This window comes from Strix aluco, unplaced genomic scaffold (genome assembly GCF_031877795.1).
Source record: "Strix aluco isolate bStrAlu1 unplaced genomic scaffold, bStrAlu1.hap1 H_1, whole genome shotgun sequence".
NCBI classification, from domain to species: domain Eukaryota; kingdom Metazoa; phylum Chordata; class Aves; order Strigiformes; family Strigidae; genus Strix; species Strix aluco.
In genome coordinates, this window is record NW_027436666.1 from 2,042,178 (window position 1) to 2,057,689 (window position 15,512).

The window sequence follows — 15,512 nt, forward strand, 5'->3', positions numbered from 1 at the left end:
TTCTGCTGCCTCCTGTAATGCTTCCTGCCTGGGAACACTCGAAAGCCTTTTGCAACTGTTAATTTCCTATTGTTTGGGATAAAGAAGCATCTCCAGGTACTGCACAGAGCATTGTAGCAGTGTGTTGTGCTGGCCAGCTGCCTGTAAAAGCCATACCTTTGAGTCATGGGCTTCAAACAGTTGAGGGTCTTTTTGCACCGAGAATGAGTCATTAAAATAATTGCCTTTTTAGTTGTTTGTTTTTTTCCTTTGTCATTAATTGGTTTTAAAACAAATGCTAGATAGTATGAGACTAATTTAGGAGACCTGAAGATGCTATGAGGGGAGATGCAGCCTTGGATGAAGATTAGCAGAAAAGGATGGTTATGGTATTTCACAGATTATAACTTGATGGTCAAATTGGTGAAGGATGCTGTTGACCCAGCAGATTGCAGTGCTGTGTCGAGGGCAAACACTGACTTTGGCTCAGAGCAGCATCCTTGGCACCATAATATGGCTTTCTGTATGGTGCTGCCCTGTGCTGGGTGAATCTGTAGTCAGATACCCAGGAGCAGGTTAAGGCCCCCAGATATTCAGGCTCAGTTTGGGCATTTATGTTGCCTTGAACTCCCTGTGCTTGGTCAGGAAGGGGAGGATGAGCTGAGTCCCCGGGACTCCATCCTGCTCCTCCCCAGGGAGTGCCTGGTGGGAAGGGGTGATGCTGTGCTGGGCATGGAGTGGAGCTGGCAACAGAGCCCAAACGGCACATGTGGCACTGGCATGAGAAACAGCAACAGCCACCGAGTAAAGGTTTAATGGATTTCCTAGAACCCCATGCTTTGTAAGGGCTGGTTGTCAGGATTTGCACTGTAACGACATGGGTTTTCAAAGAAATGAGGACTGGGTTGTATAGCAACGGCTGTCACTTTATTTGGCTGACCTGCCATGCTCCCTCCTTTCAGGGTAACATTAAAATGAATATTGTATAGTGGAGAGTGTGGCATAATTGGCTGCAGACAATGTGCTGTGCTGTTCTGTACAATATTGATTGCTCCTTGTCCAAATATATGTATCTAAAATCAGTCCATTAAGCGGCAGCCCTGTTGGGTGGATGCCAATCTTTTCACACTGCTGTGGCTTTCGCTTCATCTCGGCAGTGCTACAAGCCCCGTACACAATCTGCCGCACCCTGGCATTAAGGGGCACACGGCCACAGAGGGGTCAGCACCCATTGTGGTTCCTCAGCTGCTGCCTTCATGGGTCAGTAAACTTTGCTCTGCTGGGGATCTCCCTCCTCGCACTGATGGTGTCAAATTCACAGCGATGATGTGTGGCACTAGTGCTGCCTGCGCTTCAGGGCTTGCGTGAGGCTGCAGCTATATCCCAAAGGAAAACTGTTCATTTTTTAAGCAGATGAGTTAAGGGGGAAACCCATCATGGCTTGGCAGAACCCAGACAGTAGTCATGCTGATGCAGAGATGAGTCCTGGAGGTTGGCAACACAGACAGGAGTGACGCAGGTGCTGTCGGGGCACGTCTACGTCACAGCACACTGCACAGCCACCTCGAATGGTTTGAGATGGTAAAACCAGTTGTGCAGCTGCTGGGCAGGATTGCTGCAGCTTGGTAATGCCGGAGCTGCTTAATGTGTGAAGCTTCGCTGGCCTGTGAGCTGTCACCCACCTACACATGGCCATGTGCTGTGTCTGCTCCCCTCCCAGCTCCCTGCTGAGTCCGTGGGATTAACAGCAACACAGCTTGCAAAGGCTCATTGGTTGCCACTGTAGTACTTTACCCTTTTTTTTCATTACCTTTTACCTTAAAGGCTCCTAAATCTCTTCATTCAAAGAAGAGTGGTGCTGCTTTTCTCCAGTCTTCTCCAGCCTAACCTAAATCTCTGCTTCTTACTCAGCAGACTGAAACACATTGCAGCCATCTGCAAGCAGAAGTTTTCAGACTGAACACAGAACAGATTACCAGCGCCGGTATGTATAGCGTGGACCAACAGGCACACTCGATGGATGCAGCTTGGGGCTGTTTGAGCTGCTGCAGGGTTTATGGTGTGCTGCAGAGCAGAGGGGCTCAGCTGCAGAGCTTGCTGCACCTGGCAGCACCAGCTTCATGCTGGAAGGCAAAGCCACTCTGCACCTCATGCTGCAGCTATTTGGAACTGAGCTCCACATATTCCTACATCTCACTATATATATATATGTGCACATATATAAATGGGAATCATTCCTCTGTTAAATCGAAGTAAACAATTTCTTTCCTCCTGCAAACAATTAGTGTCCTAGCAGATCCCATAAATTAATCTTCTTTATGATCCAGTTAATTGGTTTCACAAAACCAGTGAGCAGTGAAATCTTCTGACCTATTGATTGATGTATAATGTTGTATCAGTAGATAGAGAATTATAAGAGCCACTGTGTGTTTTGTACTTCTGCTGAATTTGTGCTACAGGGAGCTTTTCCAGGGTTAGTGTCTTAGCCTGTGTGTTGCATGTAAAAACAGTGTGTAAAGGTCTGGGGAGAAGGTCGTCTTCTGTGGAGCTAAAGCTCAAACAGAGATGAACCATCTGTTTTAGAAAGGGAAGAGCAATATGCTGTGATGTGACAGACTGCTAGCTAGAATCAGCAGCTGAACTTCTAAATAATACAGAATTGATGAAGAGGCTTGATTATTGACTCTTGCAGAGCTGTGGGTGGCAGTAGTGGATGTTGGGACAGGGCTTTGGGTTTATTTCACTTGAGGTTTGGCATTTCTTCCATGAGAGGGGACACACGTCCCCCTGGGCTCATTCTGCAGGAAGCAGAGAGGGAGGTACACATCCGGGTTGTTATTCAGCCCACCTTAGATGTTCCTCCCTCTGTAGTTTGAAGGATGCAGTGTGTGGGCTGTGGGAATCTTACACTTCAAATTAATGTTTGATATGTGGTGGGATGCATATGTGCTTAGGTATGTAATCAATTTTTCAACCCCCTGCCTGTGATCTGCTGATGTGAAAAGCTTAGTTATAAACTGTGCTTGTTTTGGCTACAAATAGTACTTCCGGGCTACCCAAAATTATATTTTTTTATACAGCGGTTGGCAATAGCTGAAATTCCTCAAGCTACTTTTTTTCCCAAGACAGTGTGGGGAAGTAGAAAAGGCAGAAAAGGAAAGAGATAGAATAAAATATCCCTGTGGTATTTTTTCTACTGAAAGCCTACCAAAAGTTGCATTGGTATGTTGAGACAAAGGGCTGAGCCCTCTATGTCGTTCAAGGGAATTCTTCTGTATTGCGTTGACCTTTTATTTATTCACTCCCATCTTTTTCCTCATTTCAGTGACGTTCTGTGTGCTGCACGGTGTCACATCAGCCTGTGGGGCTGTGGGGAAGAGTGGGCAGTGCAAGTCTCAGCTCTGGATTTCAGTTCAGATGTTTGAGGCACACAAGTAATGCATGGAGAGAAACCATCAGGGCAAGTGGAAATCTTTTCTCTGTGCTGGGCTCCTCCACAACATCGAAGTGTTGGCTTTGTCCTGCTGTTGGTTTGCTCCTTTGAGGAGCCCGTACACCTGTAACCTCCAACTTCGGGCTCTTCAGCCCCCATTGCAAGATGCTGTTTGCTCATGCCTCTGTTTACTTGCTGTTAGCTCCATGGTGCACATCAGGGAGCTCAGAGCTGGACAAAGCTGGTGGTGGAGGAAGAGAAACAGCTCTTTGGCCTGATTTTTCTCACCCCCTTTTGTGATGGAGCAGACTTTGGGCAGGGAAGTGGTGCATTTCTGTGCTGCTCACATGCCACTACAGCAGGAGGTAGGTGCTCCTCTTTAGCTCCACGACTGTGTTTTGGCTGTTCATCTGGAGAGACTTTCCTTGAAGGGAGGTAGGGGCGGCTCGCTCACCAGGCACATCCCATTCCCAGTTCTTCCTCTCCTTCCTTCCCCCAGTGCTGAGCCATTACATCTCTCCTCACCAGGAGGAGGACTGAGACCAACAAACCCTATGGCCTGTAGCTGAGCATAAGTCTCTCAGCTAGAAATAATGCCTGGGGAGGATTTACCTGAGCTTTGCTAGCTAAAATTTTAAGTTTTGGTGGGGTTAGGGTGCACATATACTGCGTCTGCTCACAAAGTAATGGTGGAGGAGGAAAGAAAAGCCTGATAACTTCTGAAACCCTCTGCAGCCTGGGGGGTGAGCATAGGATCCCACTGCTCCTGGCTAGATGGGCAGTGGCAGGATGGGCAGTGGCAGTGTGATGTTGTCAGAAATGAAATATAAGGAAGAAAACGTTTATTCCCCTTTTTAAATGGCAAAGAACACCTTCTTGCTTTCACATGGTAAGTAATGGATGGAGAAGGTCCTCAGGCACAACATTTTGTGTGTTGAGACAAGTTGCAAAAACTAGAAACTTCTGTGAATTCTGGCCCAGTACAAGGAAAAAAGCTTGAAGGGAGTTAGGAAACCATGTTAATCCTCATCACTCTTTGGCTGATGCACTGTATTGCTGCTGAGACTCAGGCACAGTGCGTTGTGCTGACATGAGCTTCGCTTCACAGGAGCAACAGCACTACTAAACCACCCTCAAAGTAAAGTAGAAAGGAAAGGTAAGCTAGAAGATGTTCATTCTTTTGACTAACATGAGTTTTTGTTAGGGGTGTTTTCAGCTGAGGGTCTTAATTCACCAGGATCCTCATGCACAGGAATGATTTGTGTAGAAAAAGCATCTCTTCCCAATTCCACCCAGTAACTTTCACAACAAAATAAGGCCTGGCTTTTATAAGCTTAAAATGTGGAGAGCATCAAATAGCAAGTCAAACAATAAATAAATACGATGTCATCTAATGAGAAATGAGGGAGAATAAAGCTGAACTCTTCAGAGCTGCACAGTGAAGGGCAAGGGGCTGTGAGCAGTTTGCAGCAAGTGGAATTCTTGTTAGATAGGGAAAATGTCCTCACTGTGAGGGTGGTCAGACATTGTCAAAGGGGCCCAGGGAGGTGGTGCAACCTCTGTCCTTGGAGACACTCAAAGCTTAACTGGCCTCAGCTCTGAGCAACCTGATCTAGCATTGAAGTTGGCCCCACTGTGAGCAGGGGTTGGAGTGGAGACCTCCTGTCAACTTCAACCGTTCTCTGCTTCTGTGATTTACAGGAGCAAATTCTCTGTTAAACTACCATTTTATAGATCTATTTTTATCATGAAAATACATTGCTTCATGAGCAGTGGTATCTCTGAGCATTCATAATTCAGAAAGTTTGTCTTCCAATTACACAACATCATAAGAAGAAAAGTGACTGGTTTGTCAGAACTGCAGAGCTAAAATAAGCTTCAGCAAGCACATTTCCTTGGCATGTAGCTGGTGTCTCTAATTAGAAAAGCTCTGGAGAGTTAGTCAACTTTGGTAGTGAGACCTATTACTTCCTCCTGCAGCATGCGAGATGGCTGAGGCTGAGCATCTCAGAAAAAGGCCTGAAGGATGGGCTTTAGATAACAAATATCTCTTACCTGGGAACTTTGTATATATATGAATATCCCAAACATTAGATTTGGTGTGCTCCTGTCAAATGGCTGACCTGCAGCAGGGCTGGAATTGACTTAAAGATGTAAATTCTTTTAGTTAATTAAAAAAAAAGGGCTGAAAGTCATAATCTCTGGAAAGCAGTTGCTGCAGAGAGTGGACTAAGTTACTGTACCATCTGTCTGGGTGAAAGAAGTGTCCTCAACAGGCAGGAAGAATAGCAGTTGCTCAGAAGTGCCCAAGTCTGGACAGGTTTCTTGTCTGGGGAAACCATGCCTCCACCCTTACAGATGTATCAGCAGTAGGAGGGGAAGAGGTTGTGATAATTATCTCAAACAAGCCTCTTCTGGGCTAATAACCTCACCTGTGCTACTGAACAGATAGCTTCAATATTTACTGAAATATCAAGGCTGTCTTCTCTTATGCTAATGCTGTCCAGAGAAGGGGGAGCAACTAATCAGAGTTACAGCAATTAGTCAGGTTTCCCTTTACACATGAGTTTAATTATTTTGCAGTTCACTCCATGTTCTTGTTAGCCATGGTCATGTTTATTCTGGGAGGCTTTCCGGCCTGAGGTGGTACAAGGGTTTTAATTTCAGGCAGGAGGCTACCAAGTTGGGTGTTTCTCCTGGACTCTAAATTTCAATAGTTTCTGTGAAGCCCTGGTTAGCTTTATCTGATTTTATCAGTCCAGGTTCTTTTTCTGAGGCATCTACTACATATGACAGTTTTGGTGTGGGTACTGATGCACTAGAGTCAACTGATGAATGCCATTGGACAAAAATAGCTTGCATTTATTAGTGATTTGAACTAAACTGCTTGATTTAAAAGCAAATGCCTTATCTGACTTGGCCAGCATGCTTCACTTTATCTTCTTCCCAGCAAAACTTCTAAACCTCACTCCAGCTGAGCAGTTCATGAGCTGAAGATATATGAATGCATCGGTAAGGCAGACGACTGGTGAAGGAAGGGCTGAGTGCATTGTTGCTGCAATGTCTCTCATTCGGGTTCTGGGAAAGCTCAGCTTTTTCTGTGCCATGTTCAACATGTGCTGATGTACCTCCGCTGGCACAATGGTGCTGTTCTCTAGGATTTCAAAACACCTTCCTGGTGTGGTGGGCAGCTCTCTTTCACTCAACCATTTAGCAGATTAACATTTGCTTAGACCTCATGCTTACTTAAGGACTTACTGAGTTATTAGTGAAAACCTTGGCAGGACTCTCAGGCTTCAGGCAGCTGACAGTTTGCACTCTGATGGATGCTCTTCTGCCCAGTTACACCTGGATAGAGCCAATGCTAACTTTCATTTTAATACTTGCAGTTACTTACACATCTTCTTAATAACAGATTCTCACATCTGGATTGACAAAAATGTGCACCTTACCCATCTCAAGCTTTGCAAATAATATAAAAAGCGATGCTGTAGGATTTTTTTCCTCTACTGTCAATCTACCTATTTCCTTTGAAAGCTACAAGAAATATTTTTATTGTTGCAGGCAAACTGCCTGGGAATGTGCAATTGATTATTCAAACCTCATGGTGCTGCTGCAGATTTGTGTGGCTGTGGCTGTCTTTGATTCCCTGATAGCCTGTCTCATGCTTCTGTCCCCAAATGCAACTGATAGCATTAAGTCATGTGGTTAATCAAGTGAAAGAAATTGCTTCTCTTTATCCAAAGACCTGATGACTTTATCTGACAGGGAGGGTCTGTAACAGAATGAGACAAGGAGAACTAGATGAGGTAAGAAACATCCACAGAATTCAATATGCAGTGGAGTAGGAGCACTTTTAAGGGCTTCAAATTTGGAATAGAAAACAATACTGAATAATCTATTGTCAAAACCAGTCCTCTGGCTGGTACTTTATTATTTCCTTCTTCTATATTAAGAAGCCAAAAATCAAGAATACATTAAGTCCAGATAATACACAAAATTGTTAATTTAAATGTGGAGACTGAGCTCAGCTTGTCAGCAGGCTGTTCAGGCACTTGAGTACAGCACAGAGCACAGTAACTCCAGAGAGGAGGCAGCTGGCAAAGATGGGTGCAAAGTCCCACATTATCTATGTGTGTATGGGCTATCGCGTATTATTTCCATCAGTGATAATGAGGAATTAAAACATAATTCCCTACTTCATGAAAAGAAAGGTCTTCACAGGGTTGAGTACACCCAGGTAATGGTTATCCTTGTAAAATTAACTTAATTACAGGAGGCTCAGGAGGGAGTATAATCCCTCTTCCTTTTCTTGCTACCCCATTATAACAATGATCTGTGCAAAACCAATTTGGCTATTATATCATTCTCACTCAAATAAACCAAAACCATTTGCAAGTATCCTTGTAGGATTTGCTGCAAGCAGACACTGGAGTGTTGCATGGCTTCCAGTGCTGTTGAGTTTAATTTGCACCTTCCCTGTTACCTGCCTACTTTGCCACATGGAGCTATTCTCTCTGTTACACGGTATTTCTGCGTTACTGGAGAACGGCAGCAGGCAGAACAGGACATGCTCCTTCCAAGGAGGCAATGACAGTGTGCTTTTCTAATTCTTGAAGAGATGGTCTCTTACAAAGCCTTACATGGATGGCATATGAAACTGTGCCATACGAGACAAGGCCACAGACTGATCTCTGCTGTGCTCTCATGAATTTATAACAACTCTGCTACAGTGAAATTGTTCTAAGGTTTTGCTGGCAAGGATGCAATAGAAATCTCTCCCACTGGGAGCGTAAGCACTGCACAGGAGTTTGCCTCCTGTGCTGGTGTTATTGAAGTTTGGCTGTCTTGCAAAGGTCTGTTGGTTTTCTCAGAGTTGCAGGCGAATAAAAAAGATAAGGAATAAGGTATTTTCAACAGATGGTGGGGTTCTTTAGAGCACTAAGTGCCCCAGGGAAGTGGAGAAATAGAAATTGTATTACTTTTATGCATGCTGCACCACAGAAGGTATAAAAACATACAAGTGTTTTACATGCCCATGTTCATCTTTTGCTTTAGACTTTGGTGAACAATAATTTTAGTACTAAAAGTTAAAGATGATTGTGTGGAATAAGGGGTTGCAGGCTAAATGTGGACTAAAATATTGAAAAATGAGCGTTTTATGGGAAACTGCATAACATTTTTTCTGGCAGATGTTTACACATCTTCCTCTCCATTTAGACAAGATCTTACTGGCAATTAGGTAGTAAAGCCATTGTATGTAAGTCTAGAGTAACCAGCAGAGCAATTGTAAAAGAAGCCATCATTTTAGGGATGATCTAGTTAGTTAAAATTGATTGTATAACTCCCTTGTGTCAAGGAAACACAAGCTTTTACTTCTTGAAAAGAATATATCCTGCTAGACAAAAGAGTGCAGAAAATGCTCCATTGTTGAGACACCTGTGAAATTATTAGATTTGAATATCTGAAGCCTTGAACTGCAAGTTGTAGGTTCAGCTGCTGAAGGGGTAGAAACAAGAGCCGTGAATGCTTTCAGCAACACAGTACCACACTGCTGTGCAGCAGGTCTCCAGCTTTGTCACGTATGTGCACACCTCTGATAACAAAGCTGATGAAGGTCTCTGAGAAATCCCAAAATTTAGAGTAAGCTGGGCTCCTTGGTCACATCCTCACCTTGGTCCTGGCTAGGATGGTTTAGAGCATCTCAGCAGGTTGCTGTTTGGTTGTTGAATGCTTCTTAAAGCCAAAAGAAATGAGTCTGAATTTATCATAGTGCATGACATTGACAGCAGTTAGAGCTGCCGAGTGCTGTGGGTGTCATGCAGGATGTTATGCCAGCATCCTGGAATTTATTATCCACATTTTGTCACATGTTAGAAGCCAACTGAAGATGAGCTGGCACCATGTGAAATGGCCAGGTAATCCATTTAGCATATATTTAAGCTGTTGTGGGATTTATCTTTTGTTGTCTGGGCTGAACACCATACTCTGAGTTTATAACAGGTCTAGCTCATTTAGCAAGAGATTGGGTATCATCTGCACTCTGTACTGTGTCATGTTCTCCTCAAAGGACTACCATCCACATTACTTGACAAGCTGCATTTCACTTTCCATTGCATTTGTTTTCTAACAAATTTATTTTGTTTTGCTCAAGATAAGTCCATGCTAAAAAGAATTGATTTGGAGTTTCTCAAAGTCAAGTGCTACTTGCATCCATTGATGTTTCAGGCTCATCTTTCTCATCTGCTGTAATTACTACAGAAAGCAGGATGTCATAATGGTCAACATCAGGATTAATAAAATCCAAATCCAAACCCAAACACTAAAGGACGTTGCAGCAGTCTTCGTCTAGAAATGTGATAGGTCCTTATGAAGAATTTCCCTTCTCGTTTGTAAATGCTGACTTTCTTCTTTCTTCTTGCAGTTTCTCACTCCATGTTCATGGTGGTTTTCCATCCCCTGGTGATGAGCCAAGGCACAGGAAATCCAGCTAGCTGCTGTGTCCCATGCAGTCCCTCCCCAGATCATTCCTCCCAGGCAGACTGGGAATCATCTTGATGCTGGGATTGTTACTGTTTTCCTGATGGTTGGGGCCTTTTATACCTTTTCATTGCCAGTTTTGTTCAACTGCTAAAATGGTAAGATTCAAGCAATTGTGCTGTTACATTTTTTTTTTTTTGGAGTGCTCTCTTGCTCCTGGGCTATTCCTCATTTATTTCTCTGGACTATATTCAACACTCAAGGTGAATGTCTTATTTGCCCTGAATGCAGGTGGTTTAAGAGACACTCTCTGGGCTCTGCTCATTCCTTCCCTGATGGACTGATCAAAGACTTTTCATTTCTGGTATGAGTCCAGTACTATCAACCACAAGTGCTCTGACCATGGAGAACATAAAAGTGACTGTAGGAATAGCTGGCTGCTGTGGTGTGACTGCAATCCACTTTGTCATCCCCCTTTTGCTGGCTTACTTCAGCCAAAAAAGCACCCAGGAGAAGTCTGGTGTTTATGTAAAGCGTGCCTCACCATTCCAGCACAACCTCTGGGTAATGCTGGACATCATTTTTGCATTATTTGCTATAAACATTGTATCTAAAACACCTTACTGAGTAAATGGATGGTCATATTATATAATTTATGCATAAAGAAAGTAGTTATTGTAAATGCCCAGGAAAAAAACATCATTTTTTGCTAAAAATAGAAGTGTGACACCTCATGACTTATTAACTGGGTCTTGTTCAGGATATGTTACATTGACTTCCAATGTGTTGCATATTATTTTTAAGTCATAACCTATTTTTGGTCTTAGAGTTTTGCAAGCAGAAGGATATGTTGCACCATATCCATTCAGTAAATATTTTAGTAATAACAAAAAATATGTTGTAATCAACTGGTTAGGAATTTCCTTCAGAGAACATGACCTGCTTGTCAGCTTGCTACTGACTGTCCCCCCAGTTTGTGGGAATGTAGGGATAATTTGAGGAAATTTCCAAATAAAGTATTTTTGACATCTAGGTAATTGGATATTATCAATGTTAATCTGATCTATTGAGGATAAATAAATATACTATGCTGACAAGTTATCCTACATAAAATCACAGATACATCTACTGGCTGTTTGGTGACTAAGTGGGCTTTCTGTCCTCTGTCCAAAGAAAGCCCCAGATAATTTCTTTCTCCTGAATCTTCTTTCCACCACTGTTTTCCATCCATTTTATCTATTAACGTAACTAAAGTGAAGTTCAGTCTAAGCTTCTACAATGGCTCATCATACTAGCAAATCTTTTACTGATGGTATTGTCATATTAGTTATACTGTCCTTGAATCTCTAAAGATTATCTGATAGTATTTCTTTTATTACATAATATACTCAAGCTGTGTAAGGCGGATATGATTAAGCCTGTATGCTAGGCAATTTGTCTTCTGCGGGTTGCATGTAACAAGCATGCAGTAAACTGCTAAACCAGCATGAGTCACAAGGAAAATATAATTTAAGAGAAGGGATAAGGGATGAGCGTGTGCAATACACCTGCAAGCAGAGAGGAGGGGACCTCTCCAGGTCAGCTCCTTGTTCTTTGAGCAAAGCAATGGCTGCTTGCTCTGGCAGACTTTGAGGTTATCTCTTCAAGGAAGGGTGCTTTTCCAAAGTAGTCAACTCCTTTCTCTGCCGGTATTCATCATTCCAGTCAAACTATTCTTGCTCTTGAGCTCTGTTCCTGGCTTGCTGTTACTGCGCTGCTGCTGGGTGTCAGCGGCCCTCCAGGTTAGGAGTGAGAACAGTCTGGTTGTAACCTTTGCTTTTCTTTAACATATACTGATGCCAGATACACAACAAAAATTTCCAAAGGGTTTTAGCCAAAACACCAGCCTGAGGACTCCCCTCAGCTCCCATAACAGTTTCCCATGTTGAAGTTTGGGATGCTTGAGGATGACTGCATGGCCACTGGTGTAGCAAAAAAGCATCAGGATGAGTGAAGAATTAGTAATAAACTGTTCCAGGAGTGGTGGAATTAGTGAACTCTGTTGTGTCTGGATTTATTTATTTATCCCTACATCCTTGCAGTATTCCTTATTTATGTATTGATGTTTCTTTGACCCCTCCATGCAATACCTCCAAGACCTCTGTATATCTTCATGTATCTGTCTATATTCCCTCTCTCTCCCCATGCCCAGCCACACAACTTTATATCCACCAAGCATTTCTGTGACTGGATCTCACACTGCATTACTACTGCCTCGCAAAGTGAGGGCATTTGTTTGAGTCCTTCCTGGCCAGAGATTGTTCACAAAACAGGTATGACTTTAACATCTCTGAAACCACTATGTCTTCATTAATTTAAGTTAAAATGGGCCAGCAGGCTCAAAACTTATTAGTGTGGACAAACCGGCAGGCAGCCGAAGTACATTGACTTCAGTGTCTTGGGAAATGAGGCTAAAATAATAGTATATTTATTTCTGGAAGAATGAAATTGGGTTTGATCTACCAATCTCTTTAGCTAATAAGGGTAATGGAAATGAGATTACACTGGCTGATTTATTATTCCTAGTGGATATTAATTATTGGGTTTTTCTTTTGAGTAATAAAGAGTTTTTCCTGCTTTAAGTGAGTGCACTAGATCTCATTAATCTGAACTTTAAAAAATATATTCTTAACCTGAACACCCCAAGAAAATGCTAGTTTTCCTTGTAGCTGTTCATTTGCAATGTAAGATCACGAAGCTAATCTTACAAAGACTTCTTTGAAGCTTTCCATGTTTCTGTGAATGTGTTAGTCCTATTTATGCCTTGGCTGTTTATTTGCATTTTGGTTCTGCCTTCCTCCGTTTCTATCCTTTACAGATCTGGAGTCCTTAGCAGAATCAGTCATGGCTAATTTTAAGCACACAGATACAAAATGAAAACTGGATTTTTTTTTTTTTTTAATCTGGAAACTTCAGTTTCCTTAAGAGACACCTTAAAAGGGAGACATAGATAGTTGTGATGATTTTAGGTGGTAGCCCAGGTTCTTGCTCCAAGTGAGCACTGTGGAGGCCGTTTTCTGCTATGGAAGAGCTAGCTGAGCCAGAAAGCTGCTATGGGTTACTGCTGACATAAGTGCAGTCCGACAGCAGCAGGATGATGGCTTTTAAAAATAGGACTTCTTGCCATTTTGTATTCTTGTCAGTGTGTCACAAATGTCGTAAGGTCAGATTTGTTTTTCCTACCATTTTTTTCTCTGGTTATTGCCTTCATCAAAGGAATAAATTAATTTTGTTGGTGTAGGATTTTGTCCTTGCAATGACAGGAAAAGGAATAAAATGTCTTGACTTTTTTTCAGTGCCCGTGGCTCCCTTAGGACAGCAGATTTGCATTCATACCTCAGCGTTTACAATGTGAATTATGGGGCTGGGGCTGAGCTCTGCAGAGCGTGGTGCTGAGTTTCTAATGCTCCTGTGATGAGGCATTTGACCTTTCCAAGGATAGAAGTGTCAGCTGCCCACAGCACTGCAGGACTGGACACAGGACTTGCAGCTTCCCACCCTTCCCTTCACAGAGCACAGGCATCTCATGCTCAGGCTGCTGAGGTCCCCGTGACTGACCTACTCTGGGTGTTCTTGTCCATGGGTTTCAGCACGGCAACAAAGTGGGTATTCAACAGCTCATAAAGATTATTTTCACAAAAACTAAAGCCAAACAAATCCTCTTCCCATGACACTCAGCCATGCTGTGAAGCTATGTAAGCAGAAAACAGGGAGGCAGAGAAGAGCAGAGTTTGGCTTGGCCAAACCAGTTGACTGGATTATTCAAGTGCCACTTGTCAGCCTGCTCAGCTGTCCCAAAATCTGATCACTGAAGTCTGTTGTACATAATCTCTCTGGAGTACGTGTCAGAGGGCTATGGCGAGCCTGTGGGAATGCTCCAGTGAAATTAAGCTGGCTCTACAGGTTTCAGTCAAAGCCAAGGCTATGCTTGAATTAGAAATGTGCAAGTTCCCTGTTTTAAGGCTGATTCTTACAATAACACATTCTTCTGTGATAGAGAACTTCACATGCTGGGTTCAGGGGGTTATATAGCCCAACTAGCTAGTGATGCAAAGATGCACTGTACAGGAGTTCTGTCACATTATGGACATCAGGGTTTTGGTCCTCATATTGAACAAATATTTTGATTATCTAAAATGGAGTCACAACAATGTCCAGTTCTTCAGCAAAACCGGTGGTCCCATGGACAATTCTGCCTTGTGTTCTGCTGCTTTGTGTGAAGTTCATGTTCCCACCCTTTCACTGTGACTAATTGTAAGATTTAACTTAACTGTAAGAATTATTTTTAAAAACAGTTTCTTCAGAGACTTCTACAGAGTCATTCTTGAACCTGAGGAGTACCTGCAACAAATGGTTGATGCAGAGCCCTGTCTTGAAATTGTGAGTCAAAGAAATTAAGCCATTGTAAGAGAGATTGTTTAATTTTCTCCTGTGAGTCACCAAAGGTAATATAAGTATTAGTCTCCAGCCTACAGGTATGTCATTCACTTTACAGAAGGTAGAAACTGTCTTCAGGTTAACGAAGTGACTGATATAAACAAAACAGATTCCTGAAGAGGCATTTGCAGGATTATGCAAAGATTTGGGCTGGAGCTGAATATATGTAAAATGATCTGTACAAGCAGGTCTGCTCAGTAGTGAGCTCCGGATGCCATTGCCCGTGCTACTGCTTTCCTTAGGTGCTCAGACCCCTGTTCAGAAAAATAAATGTTTATTTAAATCCAGTTTAATCGGGAAACTACTGGTGTGCATATTTAGCTTTAAGGATATGTTTTAGAAAACATTCATTTTAATGGGACTGAAATATGTGCTTAATTTTAAACACACTTTTAAATACTTTCTGAAACAGTGAGATCTTACTGTTTTAAAGCCTTCATGTGAGCTCAAGGCCACCTTATAACAGTGTTGCAGAAACAGTCACATTTATGCTTGGAAATACAGACTTCATTTGCTGCCATTGCTGCATGATCCTTGGTTGAAAATTGTGATCATGGGTCTTGGGATGAGTGCTTAATTTTAACCTTGATGGACTCTTGCTGATTACACAGTAACTTGTAATTTATTAATTAAAAGTAAATGGTGGGCTCCCTTCTATTTTGATCAACCTAATAGCTTTCACAGCAAGAACTGAATTTGACCAGAGACATCATTACAACTTTTAATATAATGATCTGGAAGCCTATTGAGTACATCACTTGAAACACTTTTACTTATTAGACAGCTAATCTGCATGAGTAACCGCTTGGCAGCTGAACAGAAACCACAGAAGCCACTGATTTCGTGAATTTATCTTAAATCTTCTAGTCATGTATGAGAAGCTCTATCAGTCATCTTTTGGCTTTAACTAGATGTGTTTTCAGCAGAGAAGATGTGAAGGACAAGGGGCTTTGACCTCCTATAAACCTGTGAGCAAAGTGCCAGACAGCAAAATATAAACCTAGGACTAAAGCAGTTTGATTATAGATGCACTGAGTGATTTGGAAAGATAAACTTTGCATGACCCTGGGAAGAGGAATGTTGCTGAATGCTCAGTATTTCAAGCGAAGCCACTGGAGCATTTGGTATTTCAAACAAAATGCTG

General features: G+C 42.5%; 1 long non-coding RNA gene across 1 annotated transcript; it reads left to right on the forward strand.

Annotated features, from left to right (window-relative positions):
* Positions 1-1,909: 1,909 nt before the first annotated feature.
* On the forward strand, positions 1,910-12,143 carry LOC141919131 (uncharacterized). The gene is made up of 3 exons (XR_012621880.1): positions 1,910-1,963; positions 9,837-10,050; positions 12,084-12,143. It is a non-coding gene; the product is annotated as an uncharacterized LOC141919131 (long non-coding RNA).
* The last annotated feature ends 3,369 nt before the right edge of the window (positions 12,144-15,512 follow it).